Source organism: Acinonyx jubatus, chromosome E3, assembly GCF_027475565.1.
Source record: "Acinonyx jubatus isolate Ajub_Pintada_27869175 chromosome E3, VMU_Ajub_asm_v1.0, whole genome shotgun sequence".
NCBI classification, from domain to species: Eukaryota; Metazoa; Chordata; class Mammalia; order Carnivora; family Felidae; genus Acinonyx; species Acinonyx jubatus.
Genome location: NC_069398.1, coordinates 40,118,763 through 40,133,207, shown reverse-complemented (window position 1 = coordinate 40,133,207; position 14,445 = coordinate 40,118,763). Strand labels below are relative to the sequence as shown.

At 43.4% G+C, this 14,445-nt stretch overlaps 1 protein-coding gene across 3 annotated transcripts in view; it reads right to left on the bottom strand.

Annotated features, from left to right (window-relative positions):
- The window catches only part of HMOX2 (heme oxygenase 2), a 29,759-nt gene that overhangs the window by 10,400 nt on the left and 4,914 nt on the right, over positions 1-14,445 (bottom strand). Inside the window, exon 1 of one of the 3 annotated variants that reach the window (XM_015076545.3) lies at positions 3,932-4,123. The exons of the other annotated variants lie outside the window; for them this stretch is intronic. The gene's annotated coding sequence lies outside the window, so the exon portion shown is untranslated. Of the gene's footprint in view, positions 1-3,931; positions 4,124-14,445 lie in introns of those variants that run through there. 3 annotated transcript variants of the gene reach the window in all.

The window sequence follows — 14,445 nt, the reverse complement described above, 5'->3', positions numbered from 1 at the left end:
AAAGTCGGACGCTCAACCGACTGAGCCACCCAGGCGCCCCAGGAAAAAAATTTTTAATTGGGTATTATGCCTCTAACTGGTATGAAATTTAGTTTTATCTTTCTTCAGATTGCCCTCCTTCTTTCCCTTCCTCTCTCTCTTAGGGTCTGGATTTTCTAACTAAGGATTTGTTTGTATTTCCCATGCCTCAGGCTGGCCGAGACCATTCTCACCCCTTAGGGCCCAGTGAGATTAGCTTCTGCGTTTATCTGGCTGTGTTATGTTTTCTCTGCTGCTCCCCTCCCTACAGGTCTCCCCTGTAGTCCCTGCCCTCGGCTGCTGTCTCCACATCAGAGCTGGGCACTGCCTCCCTGCCCCACTCCAACCCCTCCAAACAGGCCCATTTCCACATCCATCCTCCCCTTGCCCAGGGAGGCTGCTCCTCACCCATGTGCCTCTAAGGGCAGGCACTACATTGGACTCTGGTTACTTTTCTTAGCCAGCATTGGAAGTAAAGAGGACTCTAGTTTCTTTTGTCCAAAAGTCTACCTCTGGTCATTGGTGCAGCTTCTTTTCTGCAGCCCATGGTTTTCTGTGTGTGTGTGTGTGTCTTCCACTCTTTGGTTTCAATAAATACCTTTCAATTACATACATCTTCGTCTATGATCCCACCTCACTCACTTAGATATTTTGACATTTAGGAGGGTCACAGTTCAAAAATAATGTATTACCTCTTACAGAAACCATGTACATTGTGTACCCCATAAATGATTTTAGATAAACACAGAATACAAGAATCCCAGACTCTCTTTCCTGGATTATAAGATCTGTTCCTTCTTTATATGCCCTAAAGGCTTTTCACCTTTGAGAGAATACCTGTTTTTTTAAAATTTTTCTTTTTAATGTTTATTTATTTTTGAAGGAGGGAGGGAGAGGGGGAGAGAGAGAGAGAGAGAGAGAGAATAAGTGGGGGAGGGGCAGAGAGAGAGAGAGGGAGACATAGAATCTGAAGCAGGCTCCAGGCTCTGAGCTGTTGGCACAGAGCCCAATGCGGGGCTCGAACCCATGAGCGAGGAGATCATGATCTGAGCCGAAGTCAGACACTTAACCAAATGAGCCACCCAGGCACCCTAGCCACCCAGGCACCTGGAGAATACCTGTTTCCATTTAACAATACCATAATCAAGGGCGCCTGGGTGGCTCAGTCAGTTAAGCCTCGGACTTCAATTGAGGCTATGATCTCATGGTTCTTGAGTTTGAGCCCCATGCTGGGCTCTGTGCTAACAGCTCAGAACCTGGAGCCTGCTTCGGATTCTGTGTTTCCTTCTCTCTGCCTGCCCCTGCCATTCCTGCCCCCCCCCCACCCCCGCCATCCTGCTCACGCTGTCTCTGTCTCTCTCAAAAGTAAATAAACATTTAAAAATTTTAAAACACAACACCATAATCAGGCCAAGTTAATTTTTTTTCTTTTTCTTTTTTTTTTTTTTTGAGAGAGGGGGAGGGGGAGGGGCAAAGAGCGAGGGAGAGAGAATCCCAAGCAGGCTCTGTGTTGTCAGTGTGGAGCCCTATGAGAGGCTCAATCCTACAAACTGTAAGATCAATGACCAGAGCCGAAATCAAGAGTGGGACGCTTAACCGACTGAGCCACCCAGGCTCCCCAGGCCAAGTCAATTCTTAATGGCTCCACACAGTCCCATCAGGCCTCAGGAGACATAAATCAACTGGTTGTTTACCCAAAAGTTCTTTTCGGGGGGGAAAATTCTTTTCTGGATACGTGCTACATAAACAGAGTAAATTCTAACATCCTACTTACAAACCCTATATGTGATCTGGGAACAAAGAACCGTAGAGCTACTATGGAGGGCAGAAACCGGGCGCAGGAAGGCAAATCTCTTCAGAGCCTCCAAATCTAGCTCTACATTATTCACCTACAGCCCAGTGTCCCATACCACAAGACTATTTGGAGGATCAAATAAGATAATGACCGTGAAACCACTTCCTAACAAGCGTTACAAAAGGAATTGAGAAGACGCAGAACTGTTTACCAGCTGGTCTGCGTGGAGACACTCCCAGTGAGCTTTTCAAACCTTATCAGGACACCAGGAAACTCTCAACAGGGGGAAGAAGCCCTGTTCCTGGATGTGGTGTGGAGAATTTGTTTTCCTTAATACTGTTTGAAATCCAGCCCCTCACCAAGCACCAGTTTTGCATGCCACTCAGGAAATGGACAGGCAGAGAAGTGCTATCTGCCTCAGGTCAACAGCCACTTAACTGGCTCTGCTTTGCTTCCAGACCTCAGGGAGGCTAGAATGCAAGTGGGGCCTCCCCAAAATTCTGAGGAAACCAGGTTGTCTAGGTCAACAGCTTCTGAGTTTATACAATACATGGCCTGAGGTCTCCTCTGAACCCTGGCGCTGTCACTGCTCAGGAAATCTTACACACAACCTTCATCCTTTTCACTTTAATCACTGGGTGAATTCAATCCCACAGTTCACTGACTGGATGACTATTAACCTCTTGATAAAGAGCAGTTTCAGACAAAGAATCCTGGAAAAGTAGAGACTCTAGGGACACAAAATTCTTGCATCAGACTTATTAAACACACATTTTTTGCACATCTGGACAATAAGCAACCAGAATGCAATACAACTACTAATTAGTCCAAGAGTACTAGCCTCTTAGTAACCTCAACAACTGGCATCGCTCAGAAGTTCAAGACTGCTCTGGCAGGCTTTCTTTTTACTGAGGACAGGGATGTGCTCATCTGTAGCATGTCCAAATACAAGAGAGCAAGCATTCAAAGCAGACACCAGGGAGGACACCTGAAGCACTGAAAAGAGCTCAGAGTACGGGCCAGGAGTCTACTGTTGATGCTGCCAAAGTCCTGGTAAAGAGACTCCCTACTACAAATGAAACAAATTAAGACTTGCCCTGTTCTGAGTGTCTCCTCACCTCATATGAGAGACCAGACCTCAGGGCTGAGAGGAAGAAGACTCTTTCCCATGAGAAGCATCTGGGTGGGATCAGAAGCCCTGACTGAATTCTGAAATGGGTAGGACCACATTTTGTAAGAATAAAGCCCAGGCATCAGACATCCCACAAGGGCTGGTGTTAACAGAGGAAATGCTGACATGACCATGGGTCACCCCTAGGTACTATCAAGTGAAAATGATTCTAACTTTGGAACAATCTTGAAAGCATGTGTCCTGTGGCTTAAGTAGAGTCATCATATTCCCTTTCACTCAGGTGCAACAGGTGTCACATGTGGCTTCAGCTTCTCTCGTGGATGAGGACTGTGAACAGCATTTGGGGGTGGAGGCAGAGAGTGGCTCAATAGGGTGCATTCTGCTGGATCCCCCTTTTGGAGAACCTAGAAGTGCTACTAGCTTCCAGATGTGTCCCTCTCTACAAACAGACTCAACAGAACCTCAAAAGCACCCTTGAGTGCTTCAAAACCTCAAAAAGCACAGAAGGTCCTTGAGTTCACCCTGGGAGGGTGATACAGACAAAGCACCAGACTGAAGTCTAACACACCTGGGCACACCAGGCTAAGTCACTTTCAAGCAGGGTCCCATTGACCATGAAGGAATGAAGAGTGAGAGATTTAAGTGATATGTCCAATGTCATTTAGAAAGTTAATAGTGGAGTTGGGACCAAGCCGGAGTCCTTCTGAATGCAAGGTCATTCGTCCTATGTCCCAGCTAACATGCATGTGAAATCAGTATGATGTCACCACAGACTACTAACAACATGGAAAATGAGGCTGTACTATACTGCATTTATGTGTGCAGTGGAGGGGTTTTCTAAACCACTGATTGTCATTTGGGTTTTTGTTTTTTGTTTTTGTTTTTAGTATGAAACATTAGCTCAATCCTTTGATTTCTGAGAAGTAAATGCCCAGGCTCCCACTGGAAGCTTCAGAAGCTGCTGCTGCCCATCCTACAACACGTACCTTGGCTCACTCAGATTACAGGCAACCCGAGAAGATTGTTCCCTGGAGAGCCCTGCTTTTAATGGACCAGCAGGGCAGGCCAAGACTGGAGACAGCTGGTCCCAGAGGGGAAGACGGCACCTCCACCTCTCAGGGCATGGAGGGAACCAGCCAGACTTGCCAAGCCCAGGTGGACAATGAAGCCAGTCATCCCTGTACCAAGAAGAGGTCACAGTAAGGTCTGCACATCTCTATAGCACCCATCGCCATAGTAACTACAGAAAAACAGGAAATCTGGTTTCAAGAATCTATAAGTGTGTCCTCCATGTGTTGTGTTTAAAATCTATTCAGTCCCATCTTTGTCTACTGAAAATATATGTCTACTTGGAAAAAGTAGTGCAATGGATAGAACTGTGTCAACATAAACTTCATATAAGATTAGCAACTCCATAGGCCAAGGTATTGGTCAATCTAACAAGGTGGCTCCTATAATCTCACTTTGGACCTATAAGGGATTTTAACATGCTTCCACAGGCCTACAGAGTCAAGTATTATTCCCAGGCTTTTTCACAATGACTGTCTAGATTCTGACAGCAGGGGAAGAGGTGGGTGGGTGGAGTGGGGGGCAAGGAAGCAAGCCCAGACTCAGAATTGCTAACTCCAAGAGGCTGGTTCCATCCTACAAAGGCTTGGTCTATGGCAGCAGGGGACCAGCAACAGTGGCTACTAGGACTTTCTCACAGTAAGGAGTTCAGCTTTCCCAGCAGGCCCTACCTCCAATGGTAGAAGGGTAAGGGGTACAGACCAGTCAGCCTGCTGCTGCCTACTCTGGCTCCCTGTATTAGTGAACAAGGTGACAAGGGCTCCTTGGAATGGAGGCTCTAGTTATTTTCCTCTCTCAGTATACCTAGCCTCATTTGTACACGAATGACTAAGTCCCATAAGAGTAGCCAGGGGCCAGAGTATGGAGAAAACATGTTGTAAGTAATGTGAAATTACCACAGTTAGTTCTAACAGTGGCCCTCTCTTCTATCCTAAAAAATCTCTCAGAATAAGAGCCAATTTACAGGGATAATCCTTAAAAGGCAAGACAGTCATAAACTTTACTGTAACCTCAAAACCATGCTCTTTTATTTTTCTTTAGTTTTTAACATGTTTATTATTCATCTTTGAGAGAGAAAGCACAGGCAAGGGAGGGGCAGAGAGAGAGGTAGACAGAATCCGAAGCAGACTCCAGGCTCTAAGCTGTCACCACAGAACTGAACACGGGGCTCAAACCCATGAACCTTGAGATCACAACCTGAGCCGAAATCGGACGCTTACCCGACTGAACCACCCAGGCGCCCCAAAACCATGCTTTTTTAAAAGGCAGAAAAATCAAAGTGATACAGGGTGTTACTTAGCAAAATGCCCTTAAACTCTAAATATTCCAGCTGTTCAACGAAGCCTTTTAGCATAGAGGGGAAAAAGTAACAGACCATCATGCATGAATTACTCTGCCTTATCTGTGAAATTTCTACAACCATGAGGTTTCTTTTCCTTATTAGTATGAAGTTCCCAGGACACGATCTCCCCATGCAACAGTTGTGGCAATAATTCAATGTCTGCATAAATGCCATATGTGCCTGTTAATTCTTTTCTTTTTATTCAAGTATAGTTGACATACAATATTGTGTTAGTTTCAGGTACAACACAGGGATTCAACATTTATATACATTACAAAATGATCACCTTGTTAAGTGTAGTTACCATCTGTCACCATACAAAGTTATTACAATGTTACTGACTATAATTCGTAAACTATACTGTACATTCCTATGACTTACTTATTTTATAACTGGAAATCGGTACTGCTTAATCCCCTTCACCTATTTCACCCATCCCCTCTCCTCCTTCCCTCTTACAATCATTAGTTTGTTCTCTGTATTTACAAGCCTGTTTCTGTTTTATTAGTTTTGTTTTTCAGATTCTACATATAAGTGAAATCATACGTTATTTGTCTTTCTCTGCCTGATTTATTTCACTTAGTATAATACCCTCTGGGCCCATCCATGTTGATACTATTAATTTAGACACAAATGTAAGTATCTGTATCTCAGTATACATCCTATGACATGGAGACTGAATGCCTCCACCTGAAAGTTTCTATAAGATGGGTTCAACACATCTAATAGCAGACATATCCATACAAGTCCTTTCTACACAGCACAATGCTAATATGCTGACATGACATAGAAGGAGGTGAGGCAATGGCTGAATTGCATGATCTCCAGAGTTGACCTGTAGCAGGCACCTAACAAATGTTAACCTGAACTGAGCTCAGCCAAGAAAGAATACACTGGCACACAAGCCAAAAGGTAGAGTAGGGATATGGTTAAGGCACAGGCTCAGGGCGCCTGGGTGGCTCAATCGGTTAAAGCATCAGACTTCAGCTTACATCATGATCTCATGGTTCACGGGTTCGAGCCCCGCATCAGGCTCTATAATGACAGCTCAGAGCCTGGAGCTTGCTTCACATTCTGTGTCTCCCTCTCTCTCTGCCCCTCCCCACATGCATTCTGTCTCTCAAAAATAAATAAACATTTAAAAAATATTAAAAAAAAATAGGGGCGCCTGGGTGACTCACTCAGTTAAGCGTCTGATTTTGGCTCAGGATCTCGTGGTCCGTGAGTTCAAGCCCCGCATCAGGCTCTGTGCTGCCAGCTTGGGGCCTGGAGCCTGCTTCGGATTCTGTGTCTCCCTCTCTCTGACTCTACCGCATTCATGCTCTCTCTCTCAAAAATAAATAAGCGTTAAAAAATAATAAATAAATAAATAAATAAATAAATGGCACAGGTTCTAGTCAGGCACAACTGAGAGCAAACCCTGGTTCTGCCACATACCAGCTGGGTGGCCTTGGACCAGGTACTTAACTTCTCAGAGGGTCAGTTTCTTTATCTGATAGTAATAACAACTATGCAAGGTATGTAATGAGAATTAAATGATAAGTTACTTATAGAACTGCGACATATCATATAGCATTGATTAACAAACTGAAGAAAGGGCCACTTAAAGTTAACACATGTTCCCATATACTTTTACACAAGAAATGGAAATACCCCTGTCTGTGAAAACCCTTACAGGCAACGTCAAATCTGTACTGGGGTAAAAGACTTTGAGTTGAAGGCTCACTGTGAAGAACCTCTTTTTTCATTCTGACAACACTAGATACCAAGAAAGGAACACAAAAATCTTGGAATTTCTAGCAAAATAAACTTTGCAAAGGCTCTAAAAGAAGATGATCACCTAAGTTCAAACTCTTTCAGGGACACTCTGAACATGAGTTAGATAAAGGCCCCTTCATGCTGTGGAGGGTCAGGATGGAGGCCAAGGGCATGTTATTGTTTTATTTCTTTAGAGTAGCTCATCACTATAAATAAAGGTTTAGATAACTGAAAAATTTACTTGACTTGATTACAATTTACAAATTGTAATCAATTTGATTTGCACTTATATCTTATGACACTCAATCCCCAACCCAATGGTTCTCAGCTTGGGGACCATTTTGGCAACACCCCCCTCCCCCCACCCCCCGCCTGCCCTGCCCAGGGGTTATCCGGAAATGTCTGGAGACACATTTGATTATCACAAGTGGAAGGAGGAGGGGGTTTGGCCACTCAACTGGTATCAAGTGGGTAGAGGCCAGGGATGCTGCTCAACATCCTGCAATGCACAGAAAGCACAAACACAAGTACATTCATGCACACGTGTGTACACATACTCACACACCCACCACCACTACAAACTGTTATCCAGCCCAAAATGTCAACAGCACCAAGGCCGAGGAACTCTGCTTGAATCTCAGAAGCAGTGCTAAGGTCATTCAAGAAAGGACATGCATCTAATACTCTTCCTGTCCCTTTAGTAGTTTACAGAGACATATGAGATTCTGGCACTATGCTTCACACTGTTTGTCACACCTTTATCAAATATCCTTTACAGAGATTTCTGGGGAAACTGAATTTCAACCAGAAAACAGAAGAGGCTGTTACCAAATGGGGCAACTTGGCACTGTCCACAGATCACAATGAAAGGGGTCACAGTACCTTCCTGGGAATAGGACTGATTTGTATTTGGATCACTAGAGGGCAAAACCTTTAAAGCTCTGTAACAAAGCCAGGCAGAGGTGAAGCCCCTGAAAGAAATGTGTTTACTGACTTCTTTGTGGAATGGAACAAAAAACTGGAAGAAATCTAATGACTGTTTAGCGGTCTGGTGTGTGACTGACAAGTAAGCTAGGAATCAGGAGAACTAAAGTTCTACGACCAGGCCCACACTGGCTAACTACATTTTATGACTTCCCTAGAACTCCAACATCCTCATTTATAAAATGAGAGGCATTCCTCAGGAAGCTGCAGGGAGGATGGCATTTAACATGAGGCATAGCAGGAAAAGCTGTGGGCTTCCCCCATCTGTTTCAGCTGGAGCAACTCCCCTATTCCTTGCTATACTCCTCCCAAAATGGGGTTGTGCTACTTCTAAAAATAAGGCCTAGAAAACAATGAACTTGATCATCTTGGAGGCCTGATATTATATTAACAGCGACCTAAGCAAGCCTTTTACAATCTACCATAGCACTTGTATCCCATGACAGTATTTATTTATTTCCATTCCAGATTATAGTTCATTTATCTTTCCCTCCTACTACCCAACACAGGGCACCCAATCAGGGTTTGCTGAGTCAATGAATGATTTCCAGAATTTGAGGTATCCTCAAAATCAAGATTATTCTCAAAAAGCGGATGACAAATACGACAGTTAAAAATGAAGCCCGGAAATAAGAAAAATGGCTGGTGAGTAAGCATTTTTGAGCAGTGTTTTTACTGGAGAAATTTCTACTGATGGTGAGAGATGAGAATGGCCATGTGGGGAGACCAAGCATATAATACTTTGTGCTCAAATAATAGTTTCAGGGTGCCTGAGTGGCTCAGTCGGTTGAGCATCTGACTTCGGCTCAGGTCATGATCTCACAGTTCTTGAGTTTGAGCCCCGCATAGGGCTCTGTGCTGACAGCTCAGAGCCTCGAGCCTGCTTCAGATTCTGTTTCCCCCTCTCTCTCTGCCCTACCCCTGCTTGTGCTCTGTGTCTCTCCGTCTTTCAAAAATGAATAAACATAAAAAAAATTTTTTTTAATTAAAAAAAAAATAATAGTTTCACATTTGAAGGAGAAATGTTGGGTTTGCACTGGTTTCAAAGCGGCTTCCTTACATGCCACGGATACAGATACTGAGAACACACCTTTTAGATTTTGTTTTAAGGACTGTGAAAGCCTGACTGGGAGCAGAGCACTTGGCCTTACTGCACCACCCCCTCCCCCACCTTCTTTTTAAAGAAATGACAGGCAAAATTTTAACAGTCAAGGTAACAAACACTTGCCAGCACTCCACCACCCCAGGCAAGCACAAACTACCTGAAACTTCCTGATGTCTACCTCCATATAAAAACGCTTTATTCCTCCAGCTGGCTTTAGAGAGAAGGGATGCACAGGAGCATTTTCTTCATGTTTGTTACTCCAGCAAAGGGGCCAACCTAAAGAAGGCAATAGCTGTACAACCTCCTAATAAGCCCATATCCTGTTTCTAAGCACATTTTGGAGGAAATACACCAAGGAATTAGGTTATCATTATTGCCAGGGCATAAAGCAAAATGCTACAGGGACCACAACTTACTGAAAAAACAGCAGCAGCAGTTTGCCACTATAAAACTGAGTAAGTTCCTCTTCCATGAGGCAGCCCCCAAAACTACATGAGTTAAAGATACATGAAGTAGGTACCTATAATTCTGAAGAGTTCCCAAGAACTGGTCAAACATCACTGTCTCTATTAATCATTATCAAAAAGAAATTCAAATAGCCCAGAACATCCACTGTTGCCCAAGGACATGATTAGGCAATAATGAATGAATAACTTTAAGGTTAAAGAGGTAGGCAAGATAGGGAGGGCAAATGTTCAACAGCTTATAGGCCCAGAAAGGCAGGGACTGTGTGCTCCTTGGCTCTGAGAGGTATCTCAACCCTTTTTTGAAACCAAACCCTACACAAAAGGCCAATATGGAAAGCAAGTACTGTATAGTGAATGGAGCACCCACAGTTAAAGTGGTGGTGCAGGGTGCCTGGCTGGCTCGGTAGGTAGACCATGCAACTCCGGATTTCCAGGTCATGAGTTCAAGGCCCACGTTGGGCGCAGAGCTTACTTAATTTAAATAAATAAAAAATAAAGCCTTGGTAGCGGCTTTGGTGGCAGGTACTCAGGAGCTCAGCTCCTCCATCACCCTTAGGAATTCTGAGCTCAGCCTAGTTTGCCGGCTGTGGTCTAGGGCAACTAGGTCACTTGCTTTGAAACAGACGGCTTCCATTTCCTGCTACATGTGCTAAGAGACAGTGGCTCTTGGACAGTCTCTTAGGTTGTGTGTGTCCAAGCAACAGAAGGAAACTGGCCCTGGATTAGCCACTGTTCTCAGAGCTGCCCATGGCTTTCTGACTGCTGGGCCAGGGCTACGTATACTCTTTCACACCTTGTTTCCAACAGTCCAGCAGCTTCTTGAAAACATTTTGACCTTCCCAAAAACCTGTGGTTTCTGTGTCTTCAATTCACTCCATCCCCAATACTCCTACTTAACTGTACCTCTGTATCAGCTACACTTGACTGTAAGGTCTCTGAGGCCAGACTTGGAGTCTCAACCACGCTAGAAAGTGAGAGTGCTTAGCTGCCCTGTTCCTGGGAACCAGTGAGAACTCACTGTCCTTTCCATGTGCACTCTTGCAAGTCCCATGACAGTTGGTATTCAGTTAACGTCTGTTTGTCTACAAAGGAATCCTATGGTTTCTGTCTCTAATCTTCCACCCAACTACTTCCTCATCTGAAGACAGAAATTCAGAGACATATACTTCTAAAGATGGGTCGGAAGGGTATTTGCCAGAATAGAAAAATCAGTAACTTTTTTGGTTGCAAATCCCTTTGAGAATCAGATGACAGCTTCAAATCCTCCAGGACAAATGCATATAAAAAATGTGGTCAATGCCATTCCAGAGCAACCACAAGCCCCTAAAGTTTACCCATGGACCCAGAATTCAGGTTAAGAATCCCTACTCTAGTAGAGTCTCTTTATGAGAGACATTCCCTTTGTGAGTAATGTTTTTAAGGAAACCCTGGATAGTTATTGAAGAGGGGTTTCCCCTCTCTTTAGTTCCCTTCTTTTCTGTTCGAATTCTTTTACCTAACCCCAATGGGTTCAGTTCAAGTTCTCCTGTCTTTTCTCTTTCTCAGCCCTTCACTTCCCTGACCTCCCAAAATACCGTGTGCAAGGGACTATCATAAACCTTACAATTTTACACAGTTTTGAGTCTCCCCAAGGTGACAGCCAACTCCATGTGAACAAGGACTATGCTGGGTTTGTTACTGTTTTGCACACCCCCTCAGTGCCAATTCTCTGTACACCACAGAGGCAATACATACTGCCAAAGAGGCAGATGCCACTGCTTCTTTGCCCTTCTACCTTAGGCATTTGCACCTGAACGTTAACTTCTTTAAAACCGGACATATGCCCTGGAAAAGCCAAATATAAAAAGCACGAAGGAATAACCTGATCAACCCCTCTTCTCCTTTCAGGTCCTCTAGTATGACTCCACAAACACAAAAAGCAGGACAAATATGACACTGAATACAGACACCTGTAAATTTTGCTGAGGTTGTCAAAAACACAAGTGTGTGGTGCAGGAATGGAGTGTTTTAAAAGTTACTTTCCAAGGGCTCCTGGCTGGCTCAGTCGGTGGAGCATGTGACTCTTGATCTCGGGGTTTTGAGTTTGAGACCCACACTGGGTGTAGAGATTACTCAGAAGATAAAAAAAAAATCTAAAAAAATGTTTAAAAGTTATTTCCTAATTAGTGAGATACCTATTACTAAACAAAGAGAAAGCCTGACTCTCCCCTTGCCTTCCTGTGGAAAACCAAGGGAGTGAAGGTCAATGACAACTCACTACAACTGCCTTCAAATACTACCTAGATTCCTCTCCCAACCCAAACACAATTCTGCTCACCAATTCTTTCCCTTCACCTGCCCACCCTCCTCCAGCCTGTTCTGGAAATAACTCCAGGTGACAACAGCTCCTCTGCAGTAGTGTGTAGTGGTCCTGCTATAGAGAAGAGCAGATCCAATAACTAAGGAAGGGGATGGCTACACTTGGGCAAGTGACACACCACAGCATCATCACCAAACATTTATAATGCTCATGGGCTCTGTTACTTAAGACCTTAAGAGGCCTTAAGGCCCTGTTTTGAACTTTAAGTACCTTTCAATCAAGAAAGAGAAAGAAGATAACACAAGGTGTACCACAGTATAAACATTAATTGTACAGTGCAGACAACAGTGCTAAAGACTGAGCCTTAGGTGGAGCCTAAGGGTGGCTAAGTCTGTCAAGTGTCTGACTTCGGCTCATGCCATGATCTCATGTTTCATGAATTAGAGCCCAGCATTGGGCTCTGCACTGACAGTGCCGAGTCTGCTTGGAATTCGCTCTCTCTCCCTCCCTCCCTCTCTCTGCTCCTCCCCAACTTGAGCTCTCTCTCTCAAAAAAAAAAAAAACAAAAAACAAAAAACCTGAACCTTATGTTCCACATTTTCCAGGACAGTTCTGCTTCAAATCAAATATCCTGTCTCATCAGTTCCTTTAGTACCTTAGTGCACCTGTATGGTCAGACTATGGGTCCCAGTGTTTGGCATAAAAAATCTGCCCATCATAGCAAGTGATGAGGCAGGCCAATCAATCAGGTTAGCAAAAACATAATGGCAGATTGTTTAAATCATGCCAGTGCCTTCCCACAGCCCTCAGGTAATTGTGGCATTGACCCACAGAACAAGGCCGTGAAACTTGAGTCTTCTGAGACTGAGAAAGCTCATCAGGAGAAAGGCAGGACACTGGGAGTACTTAGAAAAAGTCAGGTATGCAGGGTGCGAGTCACCTGTCTCTGTTATGCCATTCTTCTCCAAAGCCCTTTTAAAGTTACTGAGAACTATGACAATAATTAGGCCTATGATACTCCTGGGAAAGAAACAAATCTGTTCGTGTGACAAAAATTAATTTTTCCCCTAAGCAGAGAGAAGAGACTACTTGCTTGGCCTCTGGCATACAAGCTGACAGCAGTTATCGCCAGGCAACAATTAGCCCTTTCTTTCCTCTTCTGCTGTCCCCTTCCTCATGTACCCCATTCACTTACTTCTCTACCCTCTTGCCAGTCCATTCCCGCTTCTGTCCAGCCTGTGTTTGTGACAGGTGGCCCTAAACAAGAATCACATGAAAAACCTTAAAAAGCAGATTCCCGGGCCCCCAAACTTACCCAAATAGAAAAGTGTGAAAACCCCTGCCCTAGATTCCATAAGCAGCATTCAAGACACAAAAGGTATTTTAACATATTAACCTTAACTTCATTAAGTATTAACCCCATTTTTCAGACACAAAAACTGCAGCTCAAATGATTTAAATGTTTTTCTCATGGTCAAAAATATATCATCACAACTTCCTTTTTTGGGAGAAACGAACCATTTATTTTTCACTCTAATACAAATGAATATGTATGTATTTGGATACACACATGTACATGCAAAACAAAATTGTCTAATTTTGAACAGCTGTGAGTGAAAAAGATTGTTACCAATTGATTAGCTTAATTTTGTGCTTAACAATTCAATCACTTTTTTTTTTTTTCTTTAAGTAAGCTCTAAGCCCAACATGGGCCTGGAGCTCACAACCCCAAGATCAAGAATCGTGTGCTCTACTGACTGAGCCAGACAGGCACCCCAACAATTCAACCACTCTGAAGTACAAACAAAAAGTCAGTCTATCTGTGTATGTTCATACAGTGAGGCATTCAAGCACACATTTGAAAAAAGAACCTTCCTCAACATCACATCATTAAACAGCAAGAATACATGCACTCTGATGAAAATCCTACTCCACAAATGGACTAGACAACTCTTGGATAACTATTACATATCTGCTTAAAGAAATCTATCACAAAGACAAAGCCATGTTTGATAAATAAGCCTTTGAAAATTATATCAAAGCAATAAGAAAAAACCTGTTCACTGATAAGAGCCTTATGAATTTAATTGCTATTTTGAAATGCTGAGTTCAGAGTTTAGAATATTGCCTTGCAAGATGCGTTGATATGATGACCCAGAAAGCATTGTTGGCTCCATTTCAGTCCTCCATGATTGCGATTTGGATGTAGTTCTCTGATGGGCTATTTGTAAATGGATTCCCTTTACAATAGGTGTACACCTTTAAATTATCTATAGTGAACTCCAATAACCAGTGTTATTCTTAAATGGAAAGACAATGGTCATTCAGAAAAGATTTCTTGCAATATATATAAATAAATGTAACTGCATATTCATAAATACACATAACGCTCCTAGGCCAGATCATCAGCTATGGGCTGCTGTAGTTCAACACTGTGTGTCAAATTTATTAGAAATTTAGAAACGAAATTTCTGAGG